Here is a 17301-nt window from a genome sequence, read left to right on the forward strand (position 1 = left end):
AGTGTGTCTCTTCACCTCCAGTGATAATATTATCAGTATAGTCACACAGAGGTCCTGGATGGGGACTGCTTTGTTAAATGACATTTGGCAGCTGGCTGGCGAGGTTTAGCCAATTGCCATGCCAGATATTTAGTAACATAATGTATCATGGGTTGGATGCCAATGGTTCTTGGACCATTTCCTCTCTGTGCTTACGTGCTATGGACCCAGGGGGGTGACTAACAAAGTGGCACGCTTTATTCATCTGTGAATAACAGCATGTGCAAATGAAGCCTGGGAATTAGAACTCTCCTTCCTTTGCTGGAGAAAAGACTGTTTTGGTGGCTCATCCTTAATTCTGCATTGGCCTCTGGGCTTATCCTTATTGGTTGTTCCCACATTTTCATGCAGCAATTTGAATCAAAATGTAAGATGTTTCAGTTAAAAATTGTATGCATCCAAACTTCAAATAGACGTGGAGCCTGAAAATAAGAGATATTTTGCATTTAACTACTTATACTGAATTAGGACAGTTAAAATATTTACTCTAAACCCAGTTCTCCTTTATTAATTATTGCAAAGTAATATCTAATGTATTATATTTTATATTCAATTTGTTGCATACTTAGTAAAGTGAAAGTCGCTCAGTTGTGTCCAACTCTTTTCAACTCCATGGACTACACAGTCCAGAGAATTCTCCAGGCCAGAATGCCAGAGTGGGTAGCCATTCCATTCTCCAGGGGATCTGCCCAACCCAGGGATCGAATCCAGGTCTCCCACATTGCAGGCAGATTCTTTACCAGCTGAGCCACAAGGGAAGCCTGAGAACACTAGAGTGGGCAGCCTATCCCTTCTCCAGCAGATCTTCCTGACCCAGGAATTGAACCAGGGTCTCCTGCATTGCAGGCAGATTCTTTACTAACTGAGCTATCTGGGAAGTCCACATACTTAGTAAGGAATACTTCTATTGATCCACTTATTTAACAAGCTTTTAATAAGGATATACTGTGTATGGCTTCCCAGCTGGTGCTAGTGGTAAAGAATCTGATGCCTGCCATTGCAGGAGATACAAGAGATGAGGGTTTGATCCCTGGATCAGGAAGATCCCCTGGAGAGGGATATGGCAGCCCCCTCCAGTATTCTTGCCTGGAAAAAATCCCATGGACAGAGAAGCCTGGTGGGCTACAATCCATGGGGTCGCAGAGAGTCGGACATGACTGAGTGACTGAGCACACATACCCATACTAGGCTAGATGCTGTCCCATCCCATATACTTAAATACATGTGATTCTTACTGTTTTCATTTGTTTGCTCATTTCTTTGTACAGCTTACCTTTGCTACCTGGAAGCTTAGCACAGATAGCATCCTGCCTTGGAAAGGCAGCTGAAAAGGCAGAGGAGGTGACTGCACCAGGAGTGGAAATGACTTTGGCCGGATTCTCCCCAGGCCAAGGAAACAGCTGGTGGAGGCTCCTCCCTAGAAAGGGAAGGGGTATCGCCACAGTGGTGAGCTCCAGTTCTTTCCTGTACAAGTGTGGCTCAGTATGATGCCTTCTGCTCTGTCTCTGTGGCTGTTATTTATTATTCCTTTCCATCATGTCACTCGGGTCAAATTGACCTTGTCTTCTAAGCACTTGTATGTGTGTGTATGTGTGTGTATGTTAGTCGCTCAGTCATGTCCAACTCTTTGCGACCCCATAGACTTAGCCCACCAAGCTCCTCTGTCCATGGGATTCTCCAGGCAAGAATACTGGAGTGGGTGGCCATTTCCTCCTCCAGGGAATCTTCCCGACCCAGGGATTGAACCCCTGTCTCTTATGTCTCTTGCATTGGCAGGTGGGTTCTTTACCGCTAGTGCCACCTGGGAAGCCCTAAGCACTTGACTCTGTCTTAATTGTTGCAGATACACATAAAGAAAGATTTCTTACATGAGAACGCACACTTGTAGCAGAGGGTACAGATAATAAAGCAGGATATGTGCTGCTTCCTAAAGCCAAAAAGTGTCAATGGATTTAACTTTTGACTAGTAGGAGATATACCTTCTATTTTTTTTTTCTAACATCTTCATTTTCTTCAAATGGTAACCAAAGGAATCTTTCAAAGAAACTGTGTGTTGTGGCAGCCTGGATGGGAGGGGAGTTTGGGGGAGAATGGACACGTGCACATGTATGGCTGAGACCCAGAAATGTCACAGCATTTTTAATCATCTGTCATTGTTGTTTAGTTGCTAAGCTGTGTCTGACTCTTCTGCAGTCCCATAGACTGCCACACACCAGACTCCTCCATCCTTGGGCTTTCCCAGGCAAGCATACTGGAGTGAGTTGCTATAACCTTCTCCAGGGGCTCTTCCAGACCCAGGGATAGAACCTGCATCTCATGCATTGGCAGGTGGATTCCTTACCACTGAGCCACTAGGAAAACCCAATCAGCTATATCACAATACAAAATAGAAAGTTTTGAAAAAAGAAATTATATAAATGAATAACTAAAATGCACACAAGGTGTCACTGCCAAATATGTTCTCAAGCAGCACTCTACTCTCCACCTCTCCCCCTCAAAAAAAGTGAGTGCTATCAGAAAAAAATCATGGATTATCATTCAGAAGTAATTATAATCCTGTATGGTCAATTTTTATACTGGGAACACTTCCCTGAAGGGGTTACTATATTAATAGATAAATTATAGTGAGCGTCTCTTCTCTATGACCAACTCAGAGCTAGATGCTTTGTATGTGTTGCCTCATTAATCCTTCCAAAACTCCACAAGGAAGGTACCATTATTATTTCGCTTTACAGATAAGAAAGCAGAGACCCAGAGAGGTAAACTGGGTTAACTGACTAAGGCTATGTAGATTTTAAGGCATTAAACCAAATCTGAATGCAAAATGTTTGACAGACTTCTAAGTTCTAGGAGAACTTAATTGCACCAATGGTCTCAACCTCAATAATTATGTAAGCTGCTGACTGTTCACTACTTGCTGTATTCCAGAGAGATGGCAGAGCTTTGCATAACTCTGTTGCATTCATTTCTTGTTGTGACTTGGAGAAATTGAGACTATTCATTTCTATGTTCATTCCCATTTTATAATGAAGAAACACTGTTTAGTAATTAATCAAGATCCTCAAATAGCATCTTCTTCCTGCCATTCTTTATCTTCATATCCTGCTTTATTACTTTATTTTCCCAGCACTGACTTCCATCTGACAGTTTTGTAATCATTTGTATATTGTTAGTCCCCTCTCACTCCATCAAAGACTCTTGTGTTTTGTTCACTGTTGCATCCCCAGGGCCTAGGTCTGTGCCTTAGGAACACCATGAGCGTAACAGATATTTGCTCAGAGGTTGAATGAAAAAATACAAAAGAATTTGTGTGCTTCTGGGGGCTGCCAGTCATTGCTCTTGCATCCTGGGAGGAACTTGGCCTCTGTCATTTCCAGTGCATCTCAGGGGACCTGGCCCTGGGGTGAGCACTTCAGCTTTTCACCCAGGCTTAACTTGGGGAGTGTGTCTGCCATTCTCCTTTTGCACAGCCCCCACCTGGAGGATGCCATGACAACAGTGTCAGCATGAAGCAGCTCCGAAATCATGCAAAGCCCAGAAATGATGTCTGGCACATCCTCAAGCTCCCATTAGCTAAATGATGGAACGTAGCAGTTGCACTTTAGACCTTGTTCTTGAGGCTGGAATTGATGCCAATTTGACAATATTCCATCCGTTACACTTCCAGAGAACAGGCTGAATTTCTTGGCCTAATTTTTGTCCTCTTGGCATCATATTGCCAAGGAAAATGGATCTTGGAATTTGCCCCCCCCGCCAAACCCAGGCATTAATGTGGTCCTTTCAGCATCCGTAAACTCTTGCCGTCTTTTTCAACTGCTAAGCTTTGTCTCCTAGCCTTTAGGATGACACTAGTGTATGTTGGCTCCATGGAGTCTGACCCTAGAATAACTGTGAATTGAGTCTAATAATCCCTTGAAATCTAAGCATTGTATAATTCATCTTCCACTCCCACTACCCCCAATAGAACCACTTGTAATGTCTCCCATGTCAGCCATGCTGCTTTCGCTCACAGCTTTTGCTCATGCTGTCCCCTCTCCCCGAATGCCTGAATATCAGCCCTCCTCCTGGTGACCTCGTCATTTTCTAGTCTTCTTCACCTTTCTCCTTGATGCCCCCACCACCCACGTGAGTGCCTGATCAGCCTCAGTGCTGTCACTCACCATCACACACCTGTTGAGTGTCTGGGCGCCTTGCAGTGTCTCATATTCTGGGAAGCGTTGTGATACTATACAACCTGGGGAAAATGTTGAGGCCCTCTGGCATTTCCACAGATGATTTCTCATGGAAAAGATACGGAGTTACTACACTGTGATCATAGCTCCAAGATTTAGGTGCTGCTTGATCAGAAAATAGGTCAGATGTGACATTATAAGCAAACATGTAGCATTTGTGAATCCCTTGGTATAAATCCCATTTGTTTGCAAATCAGTTTTCTTGACTGCAGTGTTTTTAGGAAACAGAGAGAAACTGGCCTTTCAGTATTTCCGATGAGGAAAGAAAGTTGCCCGTAATGTCAGCTATGAGCTAGAGCACCACCCCGCCTAGGGATGGTTTCCTGCTGAGACAGGCAAGGCCTGGCTTCAGGCAGAGTCTCCACCCACTACTCTTCACACACCTTTGCATTCTACCCCAGAACCAATGAACTGATCCTTCTCTGAGGCCTCAACCATGGATAAAATCAGGCTTGGTAAAATCACCTTTGGGGAGTGTGAGCAGCCTGGGGCCTGCCTTCTGTAGGCAACAGGTGCCAGTAAAGCTCAAGTATCTGGTCTCTATCCCTTGGTTTCCTGAAAGCTCCACCTTCTGTGGTTGAATGACTCATAGAAAGGACAACCCAGAAGACAAGTGCCATCACTGCTTTGAGGAGATTGCAAAACCAGCAGTGAACAAAGCAGATGACTTCCTTTTCTTCCTGGAGGAGAGATTCTAGAGGGTGTTGCCATCATCCCCTGTGCAGATTTCTATGTGGGCCCCTTCATTATTCTGCAACTATCAGTTTATGTGCTTGTCTCTTGGACTGTGGAAATCTTTGGAGTCTTTTCATTTTTGTGTCCACAGTGCTCAGAATAACTCCATCTCCCAAGCAGTCGCACACAGAATAGTTGGTGAATAAATGAATCTGATCACAATAACATAATCATATATAAAAACAGGGTGCTTAGAAGCCTTCTTTATTCATTTACATTTTGGGATAAGGGAGATACAGTCCTAAAGTTACAACACCTTTTATAAGGCAAAATAATTGTTATAGCTTTGAAGAACATAAGCTCTGGCCTGTTAAAGTACAATAGTGACAAAGGATAAATGTTGAATGGTGAGAAAGGAGAAGAGACCATTCAAAACATGGAACTACAGAACTCACAGAACAGTTAGGGTTGGGATGGGGACAGGTGGTGAATGGAAAAATGTTACTAGCAATGCACTGATGAGAAAACATTTTTACAGAGTTGGAAACCTGAACAGTATTTCTGCAGCCCAGCATACCTGTGTAGTTAGGGTCTAGCTGCACTTAAGTTCAGTGGAAAGTTCTCCAATTTAGGAGAGATTTAGTAAGCAGCATGGAGATAACTTACCTTTTAAGTAATTAATTTGTGGGCTCAAGAAGTTGTGCCTCTGTTCTTGGCTGTGGTTCTTTAGGGTGACTGTATTTAACATTCATTATTTATTTCCATTTGTCTTAATTTTCCCTTTTACCCCCTTAAAAATAGATTTAAATGGAAAATAGTGTTTCCTTATTTCCTTCATGATATAATCAAAAACAAAGTTTCTCACAAATTTCATTAGGAATCGACTATTTGGTTTTTAAGTACTGAGTGGCAGTTTCTCTCAGTCTGTTTCTCACTTTCACTCACTAATTCTGGTAAAAAGAGAAAATAACAGGACAAGGAAAACTTACTACAGAAGTCAGTGTGCATATGAAGAATCCCCTCCCCTCCCAATTTGCTGTAACAGTTTACAGCTTTTCAGAATTATAAATTTATGTATAGTTTTTTCTTTTCAAAAATCTTCTGCCAAATGTTGGCAGGTTATCTCTGGCCAATAAGCCATGGGATCTTTCTCCTAATATCGCACAAATGCCATGGTTGCCTTTCTCTGGGTACTTCCAGAATTTGCATTTAAGCCTCCAGCCATCACCTCCAACTGAACACACTTGATGCCATATTTTTCATTTTTATCCAAATTTTTATCTACCTAGCACAACTCTCAGTTGCCCCTGCTGGAAATCTTCCTGTTTCCCCATTTCTTACAGTCTTAGAACGTAACACATTAACTCAGAGAGCGCTGCATGGATGAAAGCAACTGACTTTTGAGTCATACAGTTCTGGATACAAATCTGCCTGTGACAGTTGAACAAGTTAATTCACTTCTGTGAACCTATAAAAGGAGATGAAACACCTGAGCACGTCATTAATGTACATCAACTAAGTAACACAGAGCTTTACATTGCTTCACTCAGCCGGCTTTTATTGACCACTTGCTGTGCAATGTGCTTGGCTCTGGAGATAAAAGACTCTGTCCTCCTAGTTTATGGTGAAGCTTCTAGTAAATGTTCAATACGTGGCTGCCATCAGCCATAAATGATCATTCTATTTAAGGCTGTCCCATTCTGGTTTAACCCAGCTTTCTGCCCTGCTTCTCTCCTCTCCCTTCTCCTTCCAGTGAAGATGGTATGTGTATGGTCCTTGGATAGAGCTTGTGCTTTCTTACCTCTCTGCTTTGTTCACTTTAGCTTCTACTAACCTCTGAATTCTTTCTCATTACTTTCTCTACATGTAAACTCTTCTCGCCTCTCAAGGGTTAAGATGGCTCCCTTGAAGTATTCTAGGCTATTTTAGGTAGCAATTCTTTCTCCCTCCTCTAAAATTTTGTAGCATTGATTCTCACCATTGTGTGCATGCTCAACTGCTAAGTCATGTCCAACTCTTTGCAACCCCATGGACTGTAGGCTCCTCTGTCCATGGGATTTCCCAGGCAAGAATACTGGAGGGAATTGCCATTTCCTTCTTCAAGAGATCTTCCCAACACAGGGATCAAATCTATATCTCTTGTGTCTCCTGCGTTGGCAGGCAGATGCTTTACCACTAAGCCACCTGGGAAGCCCTCTCACTGTTGAGTAAGACGCACATCACCTTAAGATCTTGCTGACAGTGCAGCTCTCACACACCTAGTTATTCTCCACGCTGCACAGTATTGACGGAGAAGGCAATGGCACCCCACTCCAGTATTCTTGCCTGGAAAATCCCATGGATGGAGGAGCCTGGTAGGCTGCAGTCCATGGGGTTGCAAAGAGTCGGACACAACTGAGCGACTTCACTTTCACTTTTCACTTTCATGCATTGGAGAAGGAAATGGCAACCCACTCCAGTGTTCTTTCTGGAGAATCCCAGGGACAGCGGAGCCTGGTGGGCTGCCGTCTATGGGGTCACACAGAGTCGGACACGACTGAAGCAACTTAGCAGCAGCAGCAGCATAGTATTGAAGTCAATAGTAGAGGCTTTGGAAACATACAAAGTAACACCCATGACAGAAAGCTTTTTCTATTTCCCCCCTGAGAACCTCAGGTCCTGGGGCTGCCAGGGGGCTGGTCCCATCAAGCAGCACTGCCCAGTGGGGCACAGCACAGACAATTTCAAGGTTGATGTCTCATGTTTTGAAGGTACAGTGAAAATCAAACTCAGCACAGCAAAAGAGGACTATACACAGCCAAATATGAAGGTCCAGAACTGAGAAGCTTCCATCAGCTGGAAGGACTAGATCAGTGGTCCTCAAGATGTGCTTCTTCAGGGCAATAGCATCAGCATTGTGAGGAATTCACTAGAAATGCACATTATTGGGTCCCATCTCAGACCTGCTCTATTAGTTTGTTTGCTCTGACAAACCTAGACAGCGTATTAAAAAGCAGAGACATTACATTGCTGACAGAGGTCTGCATGCTCAAAGCTATGGTTTTTCTAGTAGTCATGTATGGATGGTCATGTATGGATATAAGAGCTGGACCATAAAGAAAGCTGAGCGCCAAAGAATTGATGCTTTAGAACTGTGGTGTTGGAGAAGACTCTTGAGAGTCCCTTGGATGGCAAAGAGATCAAACCAGTTAATCCTGGAAAGGAAATCAGTCCTGAGTGTTCATTGGAAGGACTGATGCTGAAGCTGAAACTCCAATACTTTGGACAGCTGATGCGAAGAGTCAACTTACTGGAAAAGACGCTGATGCTGGGAAAGATTGAAGGTGCGAGGAGAAGGGGATGACAGAGGATGAGATGGTTAGATGGCATCACCACCTCAATGGACATGAGTTTGTGCAAATTCAGGGAGATAGTGAAGGACAGGGAAACCTGGCATGCTACAGTCCATGGGGTCGCAAAAAATCGTACACAACCAAGCGAGTGAACAGCAGCCACAAGGGCTGCTATTAAGAATGTACCATATCCTGGGTGACTTAAATAACAGAAATCTATTTTCTAGCAGTGCTGGAGGCTAGAAATTGAGATCAAGATCAGCAGGGTGTTTTTCCACGGCCTTTTTCCTTCGCTTGCAAATGGTCACCGTCTCCCTGTGTTTCTTTTCTTTCCTTTTTCTTTTAAGTCTTCCAACAGTGTATTAGAAAGAATGTAGACAGTTTTAAAATCTTCACTGTCATGATTATAAATTCAAGTTTTTAGCCCTGGTACAAGCTGAATCAAGAAAAGAAATTAAAAATCCAACAGTGTATTATAATGTTTTTCTCACTCATTTGCTACCGAATACGAACACAAGTTTGCTCTGAGTGTATAGACTCTCAAGCAACATTGCACAGCCTTTCTTTGCGCTCTGTGCCAAGAGATTTAAGAAGATGTTTTTTTGCAACAACAATGTAGTTTGTTTTAAATACCCTGGGAAAATTTTCTTCCTCTGCTATTCCCTTTCAACTTCTCTTCTTTTATTAAACAACAATAAGATACAACTTTATGGCTATTCTGATATATTTTTGTCATTGATTGTCATATAAATTTCAGGAAAACCTCTACAGTGATCTTCAAAATTATTAAAATTCCAGTGACTCTTTAAATTTGATTGTAAAACAGACTGTTTATATCTGCTCCATTTTGTGAGTAGTAATGATGTTGACTCTTCTATAACTTCAGAAAACCATAGTAAAAAATCAGTCAATAATAGCTAGGGCAACATGTTTTTTAAACTGCGAATATACTTTACAGTTCTTCCCTTGGTTCTATTGATGAGATAAATATACAGTATGCAAATCCTGTATGGAAACTAGAACTAAGTGTGCAACTGACACAATGGATTTCTTAGGCTAATAGTGATAAGATTCTTGCAAGAGTATTTTAAACTACTTTTGAGAACACACCAAACTGATGCTTATCATGACCACAATCCTTTCAGAGTTTGAGGAATGGGTTTTATCACCTCCCCTACTGTGATTTTGCAACTCTGATATCCATTTCTGAAAAGCATTTCAAATGTGGTAGCTGAATTAACAAATATTTTGCTTTCAGCTTTAAAATGCTAACCCTGTAGCCTGTGGAGATATATATTTTTCTATTTATGTATTTATGCATATGTATGTATGCCCGGCTTCCCTGGTAGCTCAGCGGTAAAGAATCCACCAGCCAATACAGGGCACCCGGGTTCAATCCCTGGGTCAGGAAGAGCCCTTGGAGAAGGAAATGGCAACCCACTCCAGTATTCCTGCCTGGGAGATCCCATGGACAGAAGACCAGGTGGTACATGTATGCACAGTCGCCATCGTACTTTTGGATCTTTAGTTGTTATGTTAAAGACAGGCTCGATAAAGAACAGAAATGGTATGGACCTAACAGAAGCAGAAGATATTAAGAAGAGGTGGCAAGAATACACAGAAGAAGTGTACAAAAAAGATCTTCATGACCAAGATAATCATGATGGTGTGATCACTCACCTAGAGCCTGACATCCTGGAATGTGAAGTCAAGTGGGCCTTAGAAAGCATCACTATGAACAAAGCTAGTGGAGGCGATGGAGTTCCAGTTGAGCTATTTCAAATCCTGAAAGATGATGCTGTGAAAGTGCTGCACTCGATATGCCAGCAAATCTGGAAAACTCAACAGTGGCCACAGGACTGGAAAAGGTCAGTTTTTATTCCAATCCCAAAGAAAGGCAATGCCAAAGAATGCTCAAACTACCGCACAATTGCACTTATCTCAGATGCTAGTAAAATTATGCTCAAAATTCTCCAAGCCAGGCTTCAGCAATACGTGAACCGTGAACTTCCAGATGTTCAAGCTGGTTTTAGAAAAGGCAGAGGAACCAGAGATCAAATTGTCAATATCTGCTGCATCATCAAAAAAGCTAGAGAGTTCCAGAAAAACATCTATTTCTGCTTTATTGACTATGCCAAAGCCTTTGACTATGTGGATCACAATAAACTGTGGAAAATTCTGAAAGAGATGGGAATACCAGACCACCTGACCTGCCTCTTGAGAAACCTGTATGCAGGTCAGGAAGTAACAGTTAGAACTGGACATGGAACAACAGACTGGCTCCAAATAGGAAAAGGAGTATGTCAAGGCTGTATATTGTCACCCTGCTTATTTAACTTATATGCAGAGTACATCATGAGAAACGCTGGGCTGGAAGAAACACAAGCTGGAATCAAGATTGCTGGGAGAAATATCAATAACCTCAGATATGCAGATGACACCACCCTTATGGCAGAAAGTGAAGAACTAAAGAGCCTCTTGATGAAAGTGAAAGAGGAGAGTGGAAAAGTTGGCTTAAAGAAAAACAACAATACAGTATACTAATGCATATATATGGAATTTGAAAGATGGTAACGATAACCCTATATGCGAGACAGAATAAGAGACACAGATGCATGGAACAATTTTATGGACTCTGAGGGAGAAGGTGAGGGTGGGACGTTCTGGGAGAATAGCATTGAAACATGTATATTATCATATGTGAAAGAGAACACCATTCCATGTTCGATGCATGTGACAAGGGCTCAGGGCCGGGGCAATGGGATGATCCAGAAGGATGGGATGGGGAGGGAGGTGGGTGGGGGGTCCAGGAAGGGGAACACATGTAAACCCATGGCTGATTCATGTCAATGTATGGCAAAAACTATTACAATATTGTAAAGTAATTAGCCCCCAACTAAAATAAATAAATTTATATAAAAAAAAAAAACCCCACTACAATATTGTAAAGCAATTAGCTTCCAGTTAAAATAAATAAATTAAAAAAATAAAAAAAAATAAAAAAAAAAAGCTCAACGTTCAGAAAACTAAGATCATGGCATCTGGTCCCATCACTTCATGGGAAATAGATGGGGAACAGTGGAAACAGTGTCAGACTTTATTTTTTTTGGCTCCAAAATCACTGCTGATAGTGATTGCAGCCATGAAATTAAAAGATGCTTACTCCTTGGAAGGAAGGTTATGGCCAACCTAGATAGCATATTTAAAAGCAGATACATTACTTTGCCAACAAAAGTCTGTCTAGTCAAGGCTATGGTTTTTCCAGTGGTCATGTATGGATGTGAGAGTTGGATGGTGAAGAAAGCTGAGCGCCGAAGAATTGATGCTTTTGAACTGTGGTGTGGGAGAAGACTCTTGAGAGTCCCTTGGACTGCAAGGAGATCCAGTCAATCCATCCTAAAGGAGATTAATCCTGGGTGTTCATTGGAAGGACTGATGTTGAAGCTGAAACTCCAATACTTTGGCCACCTCATGTGAAGAGTTGACTCATTGGAAAAGACCCTAATGCTGGGAAGGATTGGGCGCAGGAGGAGAAGGGGACGACAGAGGATGAGATGGTTGGATGGCATCACTGACTCGATGGACATGGGTTTGGGTAGACTCCAGGAGTTGGTGATGGACAGGGAGGCTTGGTGTGCTGCGGTTCATGGGGTCGCAGAGTCGGACACGACTGAGCGACTGAACTGAACTGAACTGTTATGTTTAGTTCTTATGTTAAAGTTTTCTGATTATAGTTGCAACTAAGTCTAGCTTACAGTGAGCAAAAAGACAATGTATTGTGAGGATACAAGGAAGGGGAACCACACAAGTGTTCTGGAAACTGCTCCCTTTAGGCTTTCGTTTTATTCTTCCCTTTCTCTTGAAATCAGTTTCTTTCTCTTCAGTCTCTGTGGTGGAAAGTGATGCCAGTCACATGTTCCAAGCTTATACCTCCATTCCTCAGGAGACCAGCCAGACTCTGGGCTCTCCGAATTACAGATACCCTCCGAAAACAGCCCACGGATCAGAGTGGGTCTTGTGCCTGACCCCGAACCAATCAATTGTGATAAAGGCAGAATCACATTATCCAAATATGTTTGCCCCAGTGAAAATATGAGAAAGAAAGGAGGAGGGAAAGGATGGGGAGAGTGATCCATAAGGAACCAACCATGGAATACGCATCTAGTCACATTCCAGAAAATAATTGCTAAACTCTGGCTGAAGAGTGATATGATTAATGGAGGCAACAAGGCAGAAGTTAGGGTGAGGGGGTTACAGGAGAGTTGCCTCATCTGGTTCTGCTAGGCAGCCAAGGAATCAAATAATTTAAAATCTCACTGTCTTTTACATTTTTGCATCCCATTCTCAATACAGCAGCTACAGTGAATGATTCCCTTAAAACATATGTTAAGTCATATCACCCCCTGCCCCCACTTAAAACCCTCAAATGGCTTCTCCTGTCACTAAGTGAAAACCTCTATGATCTTACCCCAAACCACCTTTCTAACCACATCCCTTTCCCCTCACCTTTGTTCATCCCTCCAACCATTTCCAAATTTCAGATTTCCATAGTGCCTGCCCAATCGCTCAAGAGACACATCTCTGCCTCAGGACCTTTGCACTGACTTTTCCATTTGACTGGAATGTTCTTTACCCTTAATGGTGTCAGATCTTTTATTATTATTATTATTTTAAAATGTTTATTTATTTATTCATTTTTGGTTGTGTCAGGTCTTAGTTGCCACACTCGGGCTTAGTTGCCCCAGAGCATGTGGGATCTTATTTTCCCAACCAGGGACTGAACCCTCATCCCCTACTTTGGAAGGCAGAGTCTTAACCATGGACCGCAGTGGAAATCCCTCTCAGATCTTTTCTTAAAATGCCACTTGTTCAGCGAGGCTTTACCTGACCATTCTTTCAAAAATTATATTCCTGTTCCCTTTCTGTTTTTCCCTTGGTAACACTATCTTAGATAAAGATGTTTATAGTTTATTTATTTGTTTATGACTATCTTTTTGCATCAGAATGTAATCTCCATGAGAATTTGTCTATTTTTTTCTTCCCTGCTGTCTTCTCAGTTTCAGGAACATGGGAGGTATTCAATAGTTATTTCTTGTTCAAATGCATTAATGCATATTTTGTAGACACTGCCTAATACTAAGGAAAAAAATGGAATGCATGTTTTTGAACAGCTGTGCGCCAGCTACTATAGCACATGCTTCAAATGCCTTATTTATGAGAAATCTAAGATCAAACTAATGAATAAGATTTTTTTCCATCCTACACTTGTGACTATAGAGGCCCCCAGAGTGAAGTAGCATTGTGCATGCCAGGTGTCAGAAACGGGTTATAAACCTACGCTGTTTGGCATTTTCCAGAAACACATTCTCTTTCCATCCTTTCTATGTCTAATTTCCCTCCTCCTCCTCTGCTTTTGCCTCTTCCTTTATATTTCCTACTCCTCTTCTCCTTTCACTTTTCCATCATTTCTCTCTTCTGCAAAATAGTTCTTCTTTCTCAAACAACATGATGTGTTCTTTCAACTTTAGGAAAAAGCCGAAATTCCTTCCCTTGAGCTTTTCCGTATTATTCCAACCAATTCAGAATTGTTGAAAAAAAGTGACATCAACAGCAACATGCCTTTGACATTGCCTGCCTCCCCAGACCTGTTCTCACCTGTCTCTCTATCTGCGAATCTCAGTCTAGTGGAAGTGGAAGTTCACTGGGAGTAACCAGGACCCAACCTTCATTTCTGCCTAATTCCCTAGTGACACGCTAACTCATTACTCCATTTCATATACAAATCAGCAAGATGATCCAGTTGTCCAAAGGAAGAATGTACCATCTGAAACACCAGTGAAATACCAGATTAGTTTAGATAATATTTTTCCTTTTTCTAAAACTTAAAAAGTTATATAATTGGTGTATAATATTTGTTACAAATATACAACATAGTGAGTCACAATTGATTATTTTCCATTTATCATTATTATAAATTATTCACTATATTCCTTATATTGTACAACATATTCTTGTAGCTTATTTTATACTCAGTAGTTTATACCTCTTAATCCCCTACCCATATATTGCTCCCCTCTCCAACTGGTAACCACTAGTTTGTTCCCTGTGTCTCTGAGTCTGCTTCTTTTTGTTATTCATTAGGTTGCTGTATTTTTAAATTCCTCACACAAGTGATATCATCTAGTATTTGTCGTTCTCTAACTTATCTCACTTAGCATAATACCCTCCAAGTCCGTCCATGTTGATGCAAATGGCAAAATTTCATTCTTTTTCATGGCTGAGTAATAACATTTAGGTATACATAGACACACATTGCCTCTATAACACATGCACTGGAAGTATAACAGAACAGTCTTTGAATTACTTGACAAACTGATGCCATTTGAAATGTTAATAAGAGTTTGAGAGATTTAAAAATCACTACAGAACCTCATTTTCAGTTAATTATTTTTTAACATTCCTGAAATGTATTTATCTAAACATGATGTATTTGAGATTTGACAATTGCAACTAGAGGAAGTATGTTCATAAGTAAATTAAATTAAAGCACTTCAGTTATGATAAAGTGGTCTTACAATTTATTGCAAGGTGTTTGAATACTGAATACTGTATTTTAACACATCTCTCTGCATCAACAGAGATTAATAAAAGTTCTCTTGTGCTCATAGGCATTGATTAATTGGAAATTGACTCAGGTCTATTTGCTGTGATTAATTCATCATGCCCAAAGAAATTTCATATTTCAGGATATAGTAAACATACTGAATAGTACAGCTCAAAATTTCAGTCCCAATCTTGAAGACAGATTAGTAGCTATGCAAAATACATAGTCAATAGAAAAAGAGTGAGCAGAAAGGAGATAAAGCTTTTCTTTAGTCCCTTGTGTTAGTTCCAGATCAGAAAAATCTTCCTTTTAGTTTCACACTCTGAAAGTGAAGAGTTGCCTCTTTAGATGGCATCAAAATATTATTTTGAATATTTAGTGTTTCTGACAAATGCAGGAGTCCCGAAAGGTGTAGGAGCACATTGAGCTGCAAAGAGGGATGGAGTTACCATCTGAAACTGTTGTTTGGGTCGTTCGCTCTCTCCCCATACCTAGGCTTAGTTGTCTTGGGTTGACTCTGTTGATAAGCAGTTCTCATCTGTCGGGGCACGACAGTGGCCAGCTATGCCAAGTTTGTAACCTACTAACGCGAAAATATTCTGGAATTGTATCTCATTGCTTGTGAGTCTTGTACCTATTCTTTCCCACTAGAACCATGTGGTCAGAGAGTGAGCAAAGAATGGCTCCCAAGTATAACCACCATGTTGTTAGTTTCTAAAGGGGACGGAGCTCTGAGCAAACGCGAACAGTAGACCTTTGCCTTACTACCTGTAACTTTATGGTGGGTAGAGATGAAGAGAATCATCTTGCTTCCTGTCAGTCACCAAATTTATTCTAGACATTGGGCCTGATTGTTTTGCCAATAAGGGAGATCTTAGCCACTTAGCAGAAAAGGTTAATTTTAATTCCAACTTTGAGATCATCTGGGCCAGAGCTATAAGAAGTTTTTCGGTTCTTCTTTATGATGATATCCATAACATCCTCAGATACTATTATGAACTAAAAGCACATCAACATTGAAATGTTTTATTTTTATATTTATACCAAGGGCATTAATTTACATTGTATTAATTTTTTAAGTATCAAAAACATAAGTTTAGACATATTATGGCACACTTTCAGTCAAACTGATCAATATTTTTCTAGATCAGTATATAGACTACTTTTTAAATAACAATTATTTCTTTTTAAATTATAAGCAAGCAAAATATTGGAACACTGTTTAGATCTTATTATCCCAATAATTAACAGATATTTGAAAAGTAATAAAAATTCCCTTCTGCTTCATAAATATATATGTGTGCATATTCATTTGATCATAGTATTGACCAAATACAGTTTTCAGATGTCCTATCTTGAAATTTTTTTCCCCTGTTTCCAACAGGAAATAATGTTTTATATTTGAACTAAGTAGCTATAGCAATAATGTTTTATATATGAACTAAATAAGATGTTGCAAGTGAGTAATGTTAGAAAAAACATACACTACAACTGGCCTTTCATGTCTTTCTCATGGATTTTTGGATCAAACATCTCTGTAATATAATTAGCATATCAGAAGAACTGGCCATGTTCAAATTCAAATTACCTTCTGCTTGCTTCCTATTTCATTAGCAGAATTGAAATTAAACACAATGAAACAATCTGTTACTAGGATTTTTTCATATTAACACTTCAGTCCCACCCTGGTCTATTGCACATTTACTAAGATTTTGCTTTTCCATTTGAGCAGTGAACTATTTTAATTAAATTTAAGGTCAATTGCTATAAATTGTTTTTTATTAAACTGTCTAGTTTTAATTGATCATCAATTAATTCCGTGTGACAGATTTCTTAGCTCCTTTTTTGTACATGGCTTCAGTTCAGTTCAGTTCAGTCACTCAGTTGTGTCCGACTCTTTGCGACCCCATGAATTGCAGCACGCCAGGCCTCTCTGTCCATCACCAACTCCCGGAGTCTACCCAAACCCATGTCCATTGAGTCAGTGATGCCATCCAACCATCTCATCCTCTGTCGTCCCCTTCTCCTCCCGCCCCCAATCCTACCCAGCATTAGGGTCTTTTCCAATGAGTCAACCCTTCGCATGAGGTGGCCAAAGTACTGGAGCTTCAGCTTCAACATCAGACCTTCCAATGAACACCCAGGATTGATCTCTTTTAGGATGGATTGATTGGATCTCCTTGCAGTCTAAGGGACTCTCAAGAGTCTTCTCCAACACCACAGTTCAAAAGCATCAATTCTTTGGCGCTCAGCTTTCTTCACCGTCCAACTCTCACATCCATACATGACCACTGGAAAAACCATAGCCTTGACTAGACAGACCTTTGTTGGCAAAGTAATATTTCTGCTTTTAAATATGCTGTCTAGGTTGGCCATAACCTTCCTTCCAAGGAGTAAGCGTCTTTTAATTTCATGGCTG

The 17301-nt window shown here is 40.9% G+C and overlaps 1 protein-coding gene across 18 annotated transcripts in view; it reads left to right on the plus strand.

The window, feature by feature from the left end:
* Positions 1-17301, plus strand: part of RAB27B (RAB27B, member RAS oncogene family) — a 217506-nt gene that overhangs the window by 96896 nt on the left and 103309 nt on the right. For 2 of the 18 annotated variants that reach the window (XR_014074722.1, XM_081562228.1), the window contains exon 3: positions 1308-1485. The exons of the other annotated variants lie outside the window; for them this stretch is intronic. The gene's annotated coding sequence lies outside the window, so the exon portion shown is untranslated. The remainder of the gene's footprint in view (positions 1-1307; positions 1486-17301) is intronic. 18 annotated transcript variants of the gene reach the window in all.

Source organism: Giraffa tippelskirchi, chromosome 14 (genome assembly GCF_054371585.1).
Source record: "Giraffa tippelskirchi isolate mGirTip1 chromosome 14, T2T-mGirTip1v1.2.pri, whole genome shotgun sequence".
Taxonomy (NCBI): Eukaryota; Metazoa; Chordata; class Mammalia; order Artiodactyla; family Giraffidae; genus Giraffa; species Giraffa tippelskirchi.